This window comes from Vigna umbellata, chromosome 9 (assembly GCF_029865625.1).
Source record: "Vigna umbellata cultivar VRB3 chromosome 9, Vumbellata_1.0, whole genome shotgun sequence".
Taxonomy (NCBI): Eukaryota; Viridiplantae; Streptophyta; class Magnoliopsida; order Fabales; family Fabaceae; genus Vigna; species Vigna umbellata.
In genome coordinates this window covers 8,883,009-8,897,820 of record NC_142173.1, presented here as the reverse complement: position 1 = coordinate 8,897,820, position 14,812 = coordinate 8,883,009, and positions in this window count along the sequence as shown.

Sequence of the window (14,812 nt, the reverse complement as noted above, 5' to 3'; positions counted from 1 at the left end):
ATTAACGTTTGAGTAAAACATAATAAATTATGTGAAGAGTTTAAATGTTAGTCTCAAATACCATTTAACACCTAAAGAAAATTAAAGTAGTTGGATTAAAATGATTATATTAATTCATTTTAAAAGTTTGAAAGTTTAATTTCTGAACAAATTTCAGTTTTGTAATATAAATTTAAACATATTTTTTATTTACTTGTGTAAGTTGACTGTGGTTGTGATATGACTCAAATTTGAATAATGTTATTGTAATTTTAGTAAATTCTTTTTCTTTTAATTATATTTTTTAATTTATATTATGTAAATTCAAAAATAGTAAAGAATTTACAAATAATTTTTACTTAAACTAATTTATTGATGGTATATTGTATGACCATACGACCATGTAATGGAACTAGCCGAATGAGGTTTTCAAGAAGGGACGACCGATCAAATGGGTTTATGTACATCACCAAATGTCACGCAATCCACATGAGTAATGTATTAATCGTAGAGTCATGAAAGAGCGAAGATCAAACGGACAATCTTCGACAATAATCATCCCTAAGTATTACTTATAACCAAGACGATTGGTAATACAGGTGATCATAATTTATCTAAAGTAATTTATCTATTTCTTCATTTATTTTTAGAAGTTTATTTAAATTTTCTTGAATTTTTTTTATTTCTTATACTCTTGAAATTGAACATTTTTTAGCATGTTTTTAAAAAGCTTTATTTGAAAAACTTAAATATTTAAGTTAGGTCGTTTTATCATACTCATAATTGTAGTTTGTAATTTAATTTCTGTTAATTTTTGTTTGGTTCTTATTTTTCTTAACATAATCAGTAAGGTTTAAATTAGTATGTGTTTCCAAGATCAAATGTATATGCATACATTGTTAATTTAAAATAATATATGATAAAAGTAGTATGAAAATAGGAAAGAATATATGAAAAAACATAGAAAAACAAAATTCTTCCTTATGCATTTTGTAAAAGAAAAGGTCTAACTTATTTTATTGCAACTTTCTATCTTCTTTTAAATTTCTCAAATAATGCCTCCGCTTTTCAATTATAATGCCACCCAATCTTTTTCTTTTTCTATTATTTAGTTGAAGCTGGCGACCCAAGTTGTTTTTGGCATTTAGCGGCGTGTGACGATAGTTATTATTGTGCATTATTGAACTGTGTACAAATTTAAGTTACTCACGTGTAACAAAATAGCAATAATCTTTCAAAATTTGGAAAAAGAATTAAATTAAAATTAAAATTCAATCCATATAGTATAATTATTTACGTTATCCGTGTGAATATTAAAATATTTAGAAAATCTTTTCACTCGTCAAACTGAAAATCTCCTCTTATAAATTATTCTAAATAATGTGATTAGTATTCCAACTCAATCCAACTCAGAAATTTTTAAAAAAATATTAAGATATTAAAAATTATTTTCTAATTAATATTATATATATGTAAACAAGAATGTAGTAACTTTTGTAATATTTTATTTTATTTTAATAAGATATAAGTACTAAAAAAGTATTATATATTCAGTAAACAAAATCAGATCTCAAATACATAAATATAATATTAATTATAACAAAAAGTATATATAAATATAAGTCCTATGATACTAAGAATATAATTATATTGAAATTAAGAGCATAAAAGGTTTTTCAAAGTAGTTTAGAAATAAAAGAACATAATCTTACTTTATGCTTAAGCTTCATCACCACTTAACATCTCTTTGATAAAAAAAAACATCCTTATTTGTTCACATTAATTAAGGTGATCATTGCAAACAAGAAAACAAACGCAATAAACAAACACAGATGGAAGGGTAAACAAATTTACCAAAAAGAGAAATCATGGAACATAAACAAAGGTGTCAACACATATGCAAGTTATATAAACCAATCCTAGGTCATATAATTATGCATTTCATACTTAACCATCCAGATATATGTGTTGATGTCAAACTCTTGGGATTATGCACTTGTACTGGTATCTATACTTTGTAGAGTCATAAACAAAGGAGTTATTACCCCTACCACCTACAAGGTTAGTCCCTTTCATATCAAGGACCAAACCAATGCTCATAAACCAGGAACTCCTGCTCTTATTACCACATATCTCACCATTCTCTACTTGAGATTGAATGATTATTAGAGTGTCAAAATAACTTTGATTTCAAAATCTCTAGTCAACACATACACAACTGAAAGACACCATATAATCTCTCCACTAGATTCATGGAATTATGCCAAATACATATACTATGCACATTTCAAATACCAAACTCATTATCATCACTTATCATACATGAATAAACGTCACACATACTCACAATCAGATTATAAATCTATGAAGCATCACAAATTCCATAATAAACCACTTCAAACATCAAGAAATAAAAAATTCACACAAAAACACACTCGCACTTAGACTCACACTCAACACAAAACTCCTCGCAATAGGGAGCGCTTAATGCCAGATCTCTCACAAATTTTCTCGCTCACGAGACTAACCACTCGCTCAACGAATTAACATAAAAATGGTTTCAGACTTATAGTGGTAACTGGCGTTCAACGGTACCTAGCCACCGTTCAACATCAGACCATTTGCATTCTTGGCCGCTTAGGGTTGAAGGATGGCACTTAGAGGTTTAGAGAAGAAAATGCTTCCAAACCAGCACCACTCAACCCCGTATCAAAAACCTACACATTGAAATATGTGATTTGAGAAATGAGAGACCTATCCAAGTGTTTGGGTCGAAAACATGATTCATTGTCAAAGGGCATACCAATTTACTTAAATGCCTAAATACTCACTTCCTCAAATCAACACCAATTCAAACAATTTCAACAACAAAATTACAAATATCCATATTTCAACCAATTCTAACCAACTCAAACATACAATTTAGATGCTCAACATACTAGAAACTTAAAAATAAGGCAATTTAGTTTCCCTTACTTGTTAAAAGATCAAACAACTCTAAGTGTCTCAAAACTACCTCACAAGTTCAAGCAACTCTATCTACTCCTACAAATAACAGAAACATGATCAAGATATATTGTCAGGATCACTAATCAATAGAGAGTCTTATAGAAGACTCAGATGACACATGCAATGGAAAACTGTCAACATGCAATGGAAAACTGTCAACATGCATGGAAAAACACAAAGGCTTAATACCTATTTTGGTCCCTCAAATGAGGAGGTTTGTTCAAAGTTGTTGAGATTGTTGATAGGGGGAGCATAGGATTAGCTAAACCCACAATCTCAGTGATATCTGTGTTTTTTATGATGACAACACATAATTAATATTAACACATGTGTATGTATTGTGTTATACATGTTATATGCTTATGCTTATTGTGTTGTATTATTACATGCATATATGTGAACATAATGTGTTGATTATAGCATATCACTGTGTTTGATATGTGATTTTATTTGTGTATGCACAATATGAGATTTCGAAAATGAAAAACCACAAGCACTTAACTTCGGCTGTTTGAACTTTAAAGGCAAAACAACAAGTTTTAAGTTGATTACATTATTGGTTAAATTGATTAAAACTCGTATGTTTGCACAAATATTTTTCAAGTGTGTTGTACTGTATTTTGAGAATAAAAGTTTTCAAATATATGCTAAGTGTTTCTACTTAATCGATTGCATGCTCCTTGTATTCGACTAAGTTTGTTAATATTTTAAAACTGGTTAAATACTTGACATAACTATCACAACGGTCATATTTTTAAATATGTTGACCAAACATTTATTACAAATCGATTATATTAATTACACATTCAATTAACTATTTTTATTGATGTTATTATGTTATAACTGAATTGCGTATTCGATTAGATTAATGAGATAATCGATTAAAAAGAGTCTAAATTGCTTTACACTATATATAGACACATCATTTGAATTATGTAAGAAGAATAACGATTTACACTTTCATATCTGTTTTTAGTGAATGATCTGAGATCTTACAGAAGAGAGAAAAGCTCCAAGAAACAAGAATTACCGTAGTGATAAAGTCTTGAAGATTTCTTGAGAAGCAAGGTTGATATACAAAGTCTGATCGTTCTGCATAGGTGCATTCTGCTTGATCAGGAAAAGCTTTGGAAAACGCTGAGTGTTGCTAGTTTCCCTGTGGTGTTACAGGAAGAAGAACATGGTTCTTAACTTTGAGGGTGTCTCAAAGGGGCTGACAGCAGAAAGGATTGTTCTTGCTGCTTGTCTATTTTTGTATTGCTTATACTTAGATTAGTGAGTTAGAGAAGTGATTTACATTTTGACGTGAGGTCGCTGTAAAGCCCTTGGTGTAAAAACTCATATCTATATAGTGCATTGGCTTCCATCTCAGGTTGATTGGAAGGACATTGGATGTAGGCTTGGCTGAACCAGTATAAAAACTCAGTGTTTGAATTTTCTTATTCGTTCTCTCTACATTAAATTGATTATACTGTCATTACATTTGACTAAGTAAATTGTTGCATTTCACATATTCTTACTTACGATTCAAGAAAAGTTTAAAGACTTTCTGTTTTGCGAAAAAGATTTTAAAAGCAAACATTTTTATACATCACCAATTTACCCTCCCTCTTGGTGTGAGAAACGAAACACTTCTTTTTTAACAATTGGTATTAGAGCTGGTTTTCAAAAGATATTTGGAAAACAAATCGATTAACCTTTTTGTCTAATCGATTCGATCCTGAAAATGGCTTTCATTTCTCAAACTTTTGGTGAAGGTGCTTCAACAAATAGACATCCTTTATTTGTTGGGGAAAACTATGTTTTCTGGAAAATTATAATGCAAATTGTTAAGGCTAGAAATGTAATTGTCTCTACACTAAAAATGGATGAGTTTTTTCAAGATTTCCCAATGCAAAACAACAAAAGAGATGTGGAAAGTTCTTGAAGTAACACATGAAGGAACTGAAGAGGTAAAACGTGCTAGGAAGAACTCTCTTGTGCAGGAATACGAGTTGTTCAGGATGAAGGCTGGAGAGACGATCTATGATGTGCAGAAAAGATTCACACACATCGTAAATCATTTGATGGCTCTCGGCAAGGTGTTTGACATGGAAGAAATCAACATCAAAATCTTGTAAAGCCTGAACAGAAGCTGGCAGCCAAAGGTAACTACTATATCAGAATCTAAAGATTTCACTAACATGAATATGGCAAGCTTAGGGAACATGAACTAGAGCTTGGTAGATTGAGAGACAAGAAGAAATTGAGCAAAAGCAATCGATTGCTCTCAAAGCTCAAGCAAAAGATCCTCCAAGAAAGCTGAATTTGAGGTTGAGTCAAATGTAGAAATGTCTAAAAAGGAAATCATGAACATGATTGTAAGAAAGTTTAATAAATTCATGAAGAATAGAAGAAAGCCGGATTATCACATAAAGCTATGAATGCGGCAAGGATTATCACATAAAGCTGGATTGTCCAGAAGTGAAAAACAGACAAAAGGCCAAAACCAAGTATCCACAGGACAAGAAGAGCAAGCAGAGAAAAGCTTATATAGCCTGGGAGAACAGTGATGATGATTCATCCAGTGATGATGATTGTAGTGTTGAAGAGGAGACCAATCTTTGTTTCATGGCAGGCTCTGCACATTCTGATGACAGCGATAGTGATTTTGAAAGTAAACCAATTAAAGTGAAGTATGACTTGCTACGAGACGCCTTTCAAGAGATACATGCATAAGCTATGAAACTTCAATATAAGGTAAATTGATTAAGCTCTGAAAGAAAGGATTATGAATATCAAATTGATAACCTTGTTAAAGATAATGATAAGCTTAATCAAGAGTTAGAAAATGCTTTACAATCTGCAAAAAAATGTTAAAACTGAAATTCAGATTGTTGAAAAGAAATGTGATAACTGCTCTATACACTTAGAGAAAATATATTACTTAACTAGCACTCTAGCAAAATTCACTCAAGGAAAAGATAATCTAGATGTTGTGTTAAGATCTTTAGGTAGAGCAATAAATAGACAAGGCATTGGCTAAAAAGCAAATAGTAATAGGATTAATTCTAAGAAGTTTATTGATCTGAGTAAACCTATTACAAATGCTTGTTTCTATTGTAATATTATTGGTAATAATGTCAGAAATTGCTATTACAGAAAGGTTGGTGTTCCTAAAGGGAAATATAAGTGGATTCCTAAGGAACAACCCCCTGCAACTAACAACAAAGGACACCAGTTTATCTGGGTACCTGCTTCAAAACCATTCAATTGTTTTGCAGGAAAGTAAGTTGCTGACTGAAGCAGTACAGTGCTCAAGGATGAACTGCAGTGAAAAAAATCACAAGTTCTTAAGTATCTTGATGTGGTAACTAAATTAGTTATTTTCATGCACTCATGCATCATAAGCATCTGTATGAATGATTATTATGTGCATGTTTGTTGAGTGCCTATCTTGTTGATCTGATTATGTGAAAAACTGTTTCCACGACTGTTAATCGGTTAAGCTAATAATGGAATTGATTATGATTTGTGTGTGTTTCTCTGTTCTAAGTAAATTTCTATTAAACACAAAATCGATTATGATAGTAATGAAATTGATTAGATTTTTTTTCTGGAAAATTCAAACCTGGTGAAATTATTTTATTGTTTAAATGGCGTGAATGTATAAGTTTTTGACTTCCCTCCAAAATAAATTTTTGTGCTATTAAACCTAATAAGAGAAATCTGTCACCAATACTTTCTCCGCAAACATTGTGATTTTTCCTCTTGGGTATTCAGAAATTCATCTTCAACTTTATATACATATCAATGGCTTCTTCTTCTGGTCAAAAGAGACAGGTCAAATCTATTACTAGAAGAATGAGAGGACCTACCCTGGAAGGGTGGATTAACGATAAAGATGATCAGTCAAAATTTCTAGATAACTAGAAAATGAGAAAACTTATCTCGCACAAGTACTAGAAGCTAAGTTTCTTTCAAAATGAAGGATTTGTCTTTCAAAGTTGGCTAAGCAAACAATGTCTAAAAAAATTTGTTGAAATGACAAACCCATAGTATCCTGAGCTGGTAAGGGTCTTCTATTCGAATCTCAAGATCAGTGATGGAACACTTTGTTCTAGAGTGAAAGGTGTGGATATTAAGCTGACATATGAGATATGGACTGACATTGCTGGTCTTCGTTTGGGAGGAGAAAAATGCCATCTGGGCATGGAAGGGTTCAACAAGTTCATTGTATATCAAGACAGTTTAAGAAATCCTGATGAAGTGAGGGATTACTCTCACTACAAAACTGGTGGAATGAAGAAGGATGATATGTTGTGTGTCTTCATGATCTCTTGGATACTTATGTCAAGAGGAAGCAACCACACACATGCCACGACAAAGGACTTGTATCTTCTGAAGGCAATCAAAGAAAGCATTCAAGTTGATTGGCCTATTAACATATCCAAGAATATGCTTAAGGTAACCAGACTTGAGTCAGCAATGCTTCCATATTGTGTCTTCATCTCAAAAGTATTGATTCATTTTAGGGTAGAGTATGTGAATGAATCCAGTGAATATTATCGTAGACCAAATATGATTGATAAATCTGCTTTACATCGTATGGGACTACAACATGGTCCTGATGGCTGACAATTTAAGGATGAGCTTGCTAATGAAGATGAAGACGCTGCAGGATCATCATCTACTCCTTATCGACCACGTTCAGAATTTGAGAAATTCATTATAAAAGAGATAAGATCTCTGAAGGTCCTATGCCAAGAAACTAGGCAGGATGTCTTGGATATAAAAGAACATCTGAATCTGAATGATAATGGTGGAGAGATTGAGGCGGAAGAAGAATCTGGGGAGGAAGGAAGTACCCCAGAAGAAAGTGAAGCAGAAGAAATGGAAGAAAAAGAGTGAAGATGATAATGTTGTTGAGGAAAGTACCAGTGACATGCTTCTCTGTAATTTTATGAAAAGGAAAAATAAGAAACGAGTTTAAAAGAAATAGTTTTATTTTGTGTTGTTTTGCTGATGGATTGATTGCCATATCTTTTGTGTTTAGTTTCATCTAGTTGTAATCAACTCGTGTTATATGAATGAAAGTTAATTTTGGTTTAAAATCAATCTGTGGGAATTATATATGTGATTGATAACTAAATCTGATTGATGTAAATCGATTAATCTGTGTGTATGTATGCAATTATAATCATTTCATTGTCATATCATATCATTGCATATTCATACCTTAACAATGATGATTACTGTACTACATTGTTACTAAAATGCTTAATCTAGTTAAGCCTGAAAGGTTATATAGGAGCAATGCTCGTTGACTGAGCTAAAGTGAAAAATCAACAATTCTCTACAGCAAGAAATCGATTAAGATGAAACTCTAATCGATTGGTTTTAGCAACTTGGTTTGAAGATTCCAAACTTCTGATATCTGATAATCTTTAAACCTTGTCTTACTATCTATTGAATGTTTATTCAGCTTATATCTCTGTGCTAAATCCGTTGTGAATATGTTTTGAGTTTATAAGTGATTAAACTGATTTGTTGATTCAATATGTATCAATTTGCTCTAATATAAAGTGGTAAAAATTGTTATGATACATTGCTTGAATGTGCTAAATTGATAAAAACTCTGATATATCTGCACTATGCATTTGTGATTTGATGTTTAAACATGCATAATGACAGGGGGAGAGTTATATATGATTGATTGTTCACATGTTTCCAAAAGGGGGAGAAAATACTTAAAAATGTGCAGATTATTAATAGGGGGAGCATCATGTTAATTTTGTTAATAATCATTGATGCATCTCTACTTATTTTATTATCTTTGTTTCAATTACAGAATATTGAATTACCTTTTTTACTAATGCCCAAAGGGGAAGAATATATGTGAAATTGAAATGCATATACTAAGATAATTGATTTGCACTTAATTATGATTGTACAACATGGTTTTATTAATCATGGTTGAGCATCATCAAAAAAGGGGGAGAATGTTGAGATTGTTGATAAGGGGAACACAGGATTAGTTAAACCCACAATCTCAATAATATTTGTGTTTTTGATAATGACAACATATAATTAATATTACACAGTATAAATCGATTAAGTAAATTGTCATTAAATCGATTAATATTACACGTTCTCTCTACATTAAATCGATTATACTTTCATTACATTCGATTAAGTAAACTGCTTCATTGAACATATTCTTACTTACGATTCAAGAAAAGTTTAAAGACTTTATGTTTTGCGAAAAAGATTTTAAAAGCAAACATTTTTATACATCACCAATTCACCATCCCTCTTGGTGTGAGAAACAAAGCACTTCTTTTTTAGCAAAAGTGGTCCTACATTTTAAAAAAAAAGTTTACAAAGGTCCCAATTTGTGTAAAAATGGTTCAAGTTAGTCAATTTTGCTTACGTCGTTAAAAATCTAATGGTGTAGCTACCCCCTGGTCAAAACTGAATGAGGTGTGCACTCCTTCTCATTGCATGGCATGTTGAGGTAATATGACATGTCAATTTTGAACTTCAAAAGAATGTTTTGACAGAGGGTTAAAAGAAAAGGGGTTGCTTGCTCTACGTTGAAGAAGATGCAGATATTGATGGCGCAATGAAGACTGACGATGAAGGGTTTACTTGCAGGTTCGAAGAGTTTGATGCGTTGATAGCGAATCCTGGTTGGGTGATTTTCGCAAGAGGGTTGGGCATTTTTTTATTCACGATGAACTCGCGATTAGGATTCCTAATTTGGGGTTTTTTGTCCTGCGATTAGTGTTCATCTAGAATTTGATTTTCACAGGTTCTTAGTGGTTGCAGAAGAGTCTCAGTTTGGGTTTCTTTAGGTCTCTGCGGTTTCTTGCAGGTTTCAAAGAAGGAGATTAGTGGAGGAGCTCGCATTTTGGTTACCATGGAGAATATTGCGATTGGGTTTTGTGGTGAAGGAAATGCGTGATTTGCTCATAGATTTGGGATTACATGTTTGACTGTGGTTGAATCGCAAGGAAGGAGATGAACATTGGCCATTATGGTTGGCCGTGATTGCTCGCAGTTGTTGATGGAGTTCACATGGTGGCTTCTGAGTTTTTTTGAAAGTTTGGTGAAGAAGAAGATGGTGGTTTTTTGGTTTGGTTGCGGTGGCACATGGAGGAGGATCTGGTTGTTAGGAAGAAGCTGATAGCCTTAGCGATGATCTGAGGTGTTGACGGCCACAATTTGTGGCTCTAACGTTTATGGAGGTGGAAGATGAAGTTGACATGGCAAACAACTCTTTTTTAAAATTCAAAATTGACACGTCATATTACTCAGTGTGCCACACCATGAGTAAAAGTGAACAACTCATTAAGTTTTGGCCAAGGACACAGCTACACCGTTAGATTTTTAACGCCGAAAACAAAAAGGACTAACTTGAACTACTTTTACACAAATTGAGACCTTTCTAAACTCTTTTTTAAAAAGTAGAATCACTTTGAACAAACCTCCTCATTTGAGGGACCAAAATAGGTATTAAGCCAAACACAAATAAAGAAGATAACATAAACTTACTTACTCTTTTGCAAAAGTTGATTGGACAAGCTTGAAGATCTCGCCTTAATAGTGACTCAGGCACTCTCTGATATTCAAATAGATAACCCAATAGTTAGAAGACTCTGAGAAAGGGTAGAGAAATTATAGAAAGAAACAAATTTTAAAGAAATAATATATTTTCAGATGATAAAACTCGTTAACTAAAATGTTATTTGTATGTTGAACTTTTTAATATTAAAATAACTAAATTTTATTATATAAAACATATCATCACTTCTAATAAAAGAACTGTTTTATAGACTCTTGTAGTTGTGGGGTGTTCTCAATCTTTCACAAATTTCAATGTATTTTCTTTCAAAGATACAAAAGTGAATGTTTTCGGTTATTAAAAAAAGGGTTAAATATGTTTTTAGTCCCTAAACTATTGGCCGTTTCTGGTTTTCGTCCCTCTTCCAAAGTAAGGTACAATTTGGTCCTCATTTTTTAGAAAAACGTTCGTTTTAGTCCTCAAAATTTTGTTTTTAGTCCTCGTTTTAGTCCTCAAAACGTTCGTTTTTTCGACTAAAACGAACGTTTTTTAAAGATTGAGGATTAAATTGTACCTTACTTTGGAAGAGGGACGAAAATCAGAAACGGTCAATAGTTTAGGGACTAAAAACATATTTAACCCTTAAAAAAAATGTAATTTATTTTTCTGTTATTTATTTATGCACAAGCCAAAGGTAAGGTGAAGGTGAAGGTGAAGGTGATGGAAGAAATTTTCAATTATATTTAATTTAAAATATTATTTTAATTTTTTAAAATTATTGACAAGATCTGTTGTATTATATTTTATTATTAAATATAAGTTTAATAGTATTTTTAGTTCTATAAATTAAATGTCTCTTTATTTATTTTTAACTTAATATGGTTTATATATTTTTTTTAAGAAAATTTAATACAATCATTTTTGTTAGATTAGCATTGATATTTACTTATACAATCATTCATCGTTTTTCGTGACAATCCTAACAACAAAAAATTAAGGAATAACATTAATAAGATCTAAGGAATAAGTCTCTTTTTAAAATATAAGTCTTTTTTATAAAATATAAAGACTACGTTGAATAAAGTTATTAAATTATTATCACAAATAAAAGAACAAAGGGTACTATTAAATAAATCTTTTTGTTCTTTTAGAGGCTTAATCGACACCTATTGAAACATTTAAAGAATAAGAAGAATATTAATCCTATTTTCTTAAGGATCAAAATCAAATTAAAAAATATTCATGAAATCTAAACAAAATATAAAAGCTTCGTTATTTTCCTTAATAAAAAACGCATACGAGAAATATATTTATAAGTTATTTTTGTCAAGAAAAACACCATTTTTTTAAAAATTAAAAATGAATGACATTAACACAAAAAAAGGTAGACAACAATTAAACATGATCGACCAAAGAGGCAACTTCCCTCTAAGTTAACTTAAAACAAAAATAAGGTACACAATAATTAAAGATGACCAAAGAGGCAACTTCCTCTAAGTTAACTTAAAAACAAAAATAATTAAGATTTTTCAAAACAATGTGTCTTGACTTCCCCATCAAATTGATATCCCAAAACTTCAACCATATGCAAATCTATAAAGAAAGATAAAGAATGGCCTTATGAAACTTAATCAAAGAATGTAATTGTCACATACATAGATATTAAATAAATATTTTTGTTCTTTTAGAGGCTTAATCGACACCTATTGACTATTTAAAGAATAAGAAAAATATTTATCCTATTTTCTTAACGATCAAAATCAAATAAAAAATATTCATGAAATCTAAACACAAAATAAAATATTTTCCTTAATAAAAAAATGCATACGAGAAATATATTTATAAGTTATTTTTGTAAAAAAAAAGTTTTTTTAAAAAAAATGAATGACATTAACAAAAATAAGGTAGACAATAATTAAACATGACCAAAGAAGTAACTTCCCTCTAAGTTAACTTCAAAACAAAAATAAGGTAGACAATAATTAAACATGACCAAAGAGGTAACTTCCCTCTAAGTTAATTTAAAAACAAAAATAAAGTAGACAATAATTAAAGATGACTAAAGAGGTAACTTCCTCTAAGTTAACTTAAAAACAAAAATAATTAAGATTTTTCAAAATAATTGTGTTGATTTCCATAGATAACAAAACTCACCCAAAAATATTCAATAAGGGTAAAATATTAAACGAAAAAGAAAATCTAATTTATTAACAACCTTAGTATTACCAAGGAGATCAATATACCTACTGCTAGACACCTTAACTTTCAAAAGAAAGTAAATCTTTCTTATTTTATTTCAATGAAAATTTAAAAGTGAATACACAATAAAAGAATTCCAAAAAGCTTGACACACTAAAAAAAAAATTACATTCCAACAAATTTAAAAAAAAAATTCATATAAATCTCCACAACAAGAATAACAACATATAACACATTCCGAATTATAAAATGAAAAACTATAAATATATTATTTTTTGGTTAATATCTTTGTCGATTGTGTGTATCAAATTGTCTCTGTGGCAATACCATTTATTTAATCAATGCAAAAGGAAAATATTCTGCCTTTAAAATTTTAGATTTTTGCCTTTAGTTTCGATGAAAAAATTAAACATTTTACTACTAACTATCAGCACTTTACAAGTTTTATACAGTTTCTTTTTTCAGCATAATTTACTGTTATATTTTTTTTAACTTCTGCTTTATAGAAATATATTACATTTGTAACAAGGTAACAACGCGTGTCTCTATAAACTAATTATCTCCACTGTTTGCGAAACAATACCCATTACTATTAACATGTTGTTGATAAAATAAATAAAAACTAATAAGGATACTAATAAAATTAAAATAAAAAAACATGATAAAATTTATTAAATAATATAGTTAGATAATCAAATATGTAGTCTCTTAAATGTAGTAAAAAATTATGTTGAAAAACTATAAATGAAATTAATTTTCTTTATGTTGAATACAAATAAGAAATAATAACAAATTAACTAAAGATAAAATATAAAGATAAGATAAAGATAATATATTCAATACTTATCTTTAAGCTGGAGCATACAAATCGTATGTACCAAGCTTGTTACAAATATAATCAATTATTGATCCCGTAAAGGCTTAGTGAAAATATCTGCTAATTGATCACTTGAATTAACGAACTTAGTCTTGATATCTCCTGATGTAATCTTATCTCGAATGAAATGATAGTAAATCTAATGTGTTTGGTCCTCTCATGAAAGACATTATTAGATCTAATATGAAAAACAGTCTGATTGTCACATATAAGCGTCATTTGAGTGACATCTCTAAATAATTGCTTAAGTCAAACAAGCTCATAAGTGGTTGAGGCTATAGCTCTATATTTTTCTTATACACTAGATCTATTGCTTTTCCAAGAGATCAAGTTACTACTAATGGAGACACAATATCTGAAAGTAGACCTTCTATCAGAAGGAGATCTTGACCAATCAACATCTGAATAACAAACCACTCTTGTATGGTTATTACAACCATAACAACCCTTTTCCAAGAGATCCTTTAATGTATTTTATTATATGGATAACTGTAATACAATGATCTTCACACGGGGAATTAAGGAATTAGCTTACCACACTAACAACAAAGGAAATGTCAGGATGAGTAATTGTAACATAATTCAATTTTCTAACAAGTCTTCTATATTTCTCGGGCTCCCTTTATTTGGTAGAAGTTTAATATTAGGATCCATGGGTGTGTCAACAAATTTTGCATTCATCAACCCTGTTTCCTCCAAAATATTCAATGCATACTTCCTTTGAGATATAACAATATTATCGTTGGATTGTCCACCTCAACACCCAAGAAATATTTAAATTTGCTAAGATCTTTAGTCTAAAAATGGTTGCAAAGATGTTGTTTTATATGAGAGATTCCATGACTGTCATTTCCTGTAAGAACGATGTCATCAACATAAATTGTCAAAAGTAGACGCATTTGTAATAATCAGGATCGCGACGGGACGACGAATAAAAAATAAATGGGTTTAAGAAAAGATTTTGGGAGTCACCATCATAATTTATTTTGGAAAAACTATGAAAAACCATAAAATAAGACATGGTCTACGAAAATTAGATTTTATGTTCGGGAATCAATTACGTGTAAAGAAGGTATTAGCACCCTACTAGGCCTGCCCAAAAGCAGTACCTTTAATTAAATGTATAAAGTTGACGTGATTTTCCAAAATATTTAATTTTCCCTAAAAATAATTATATAAAAAAACTATTAAGAAACAAAAAA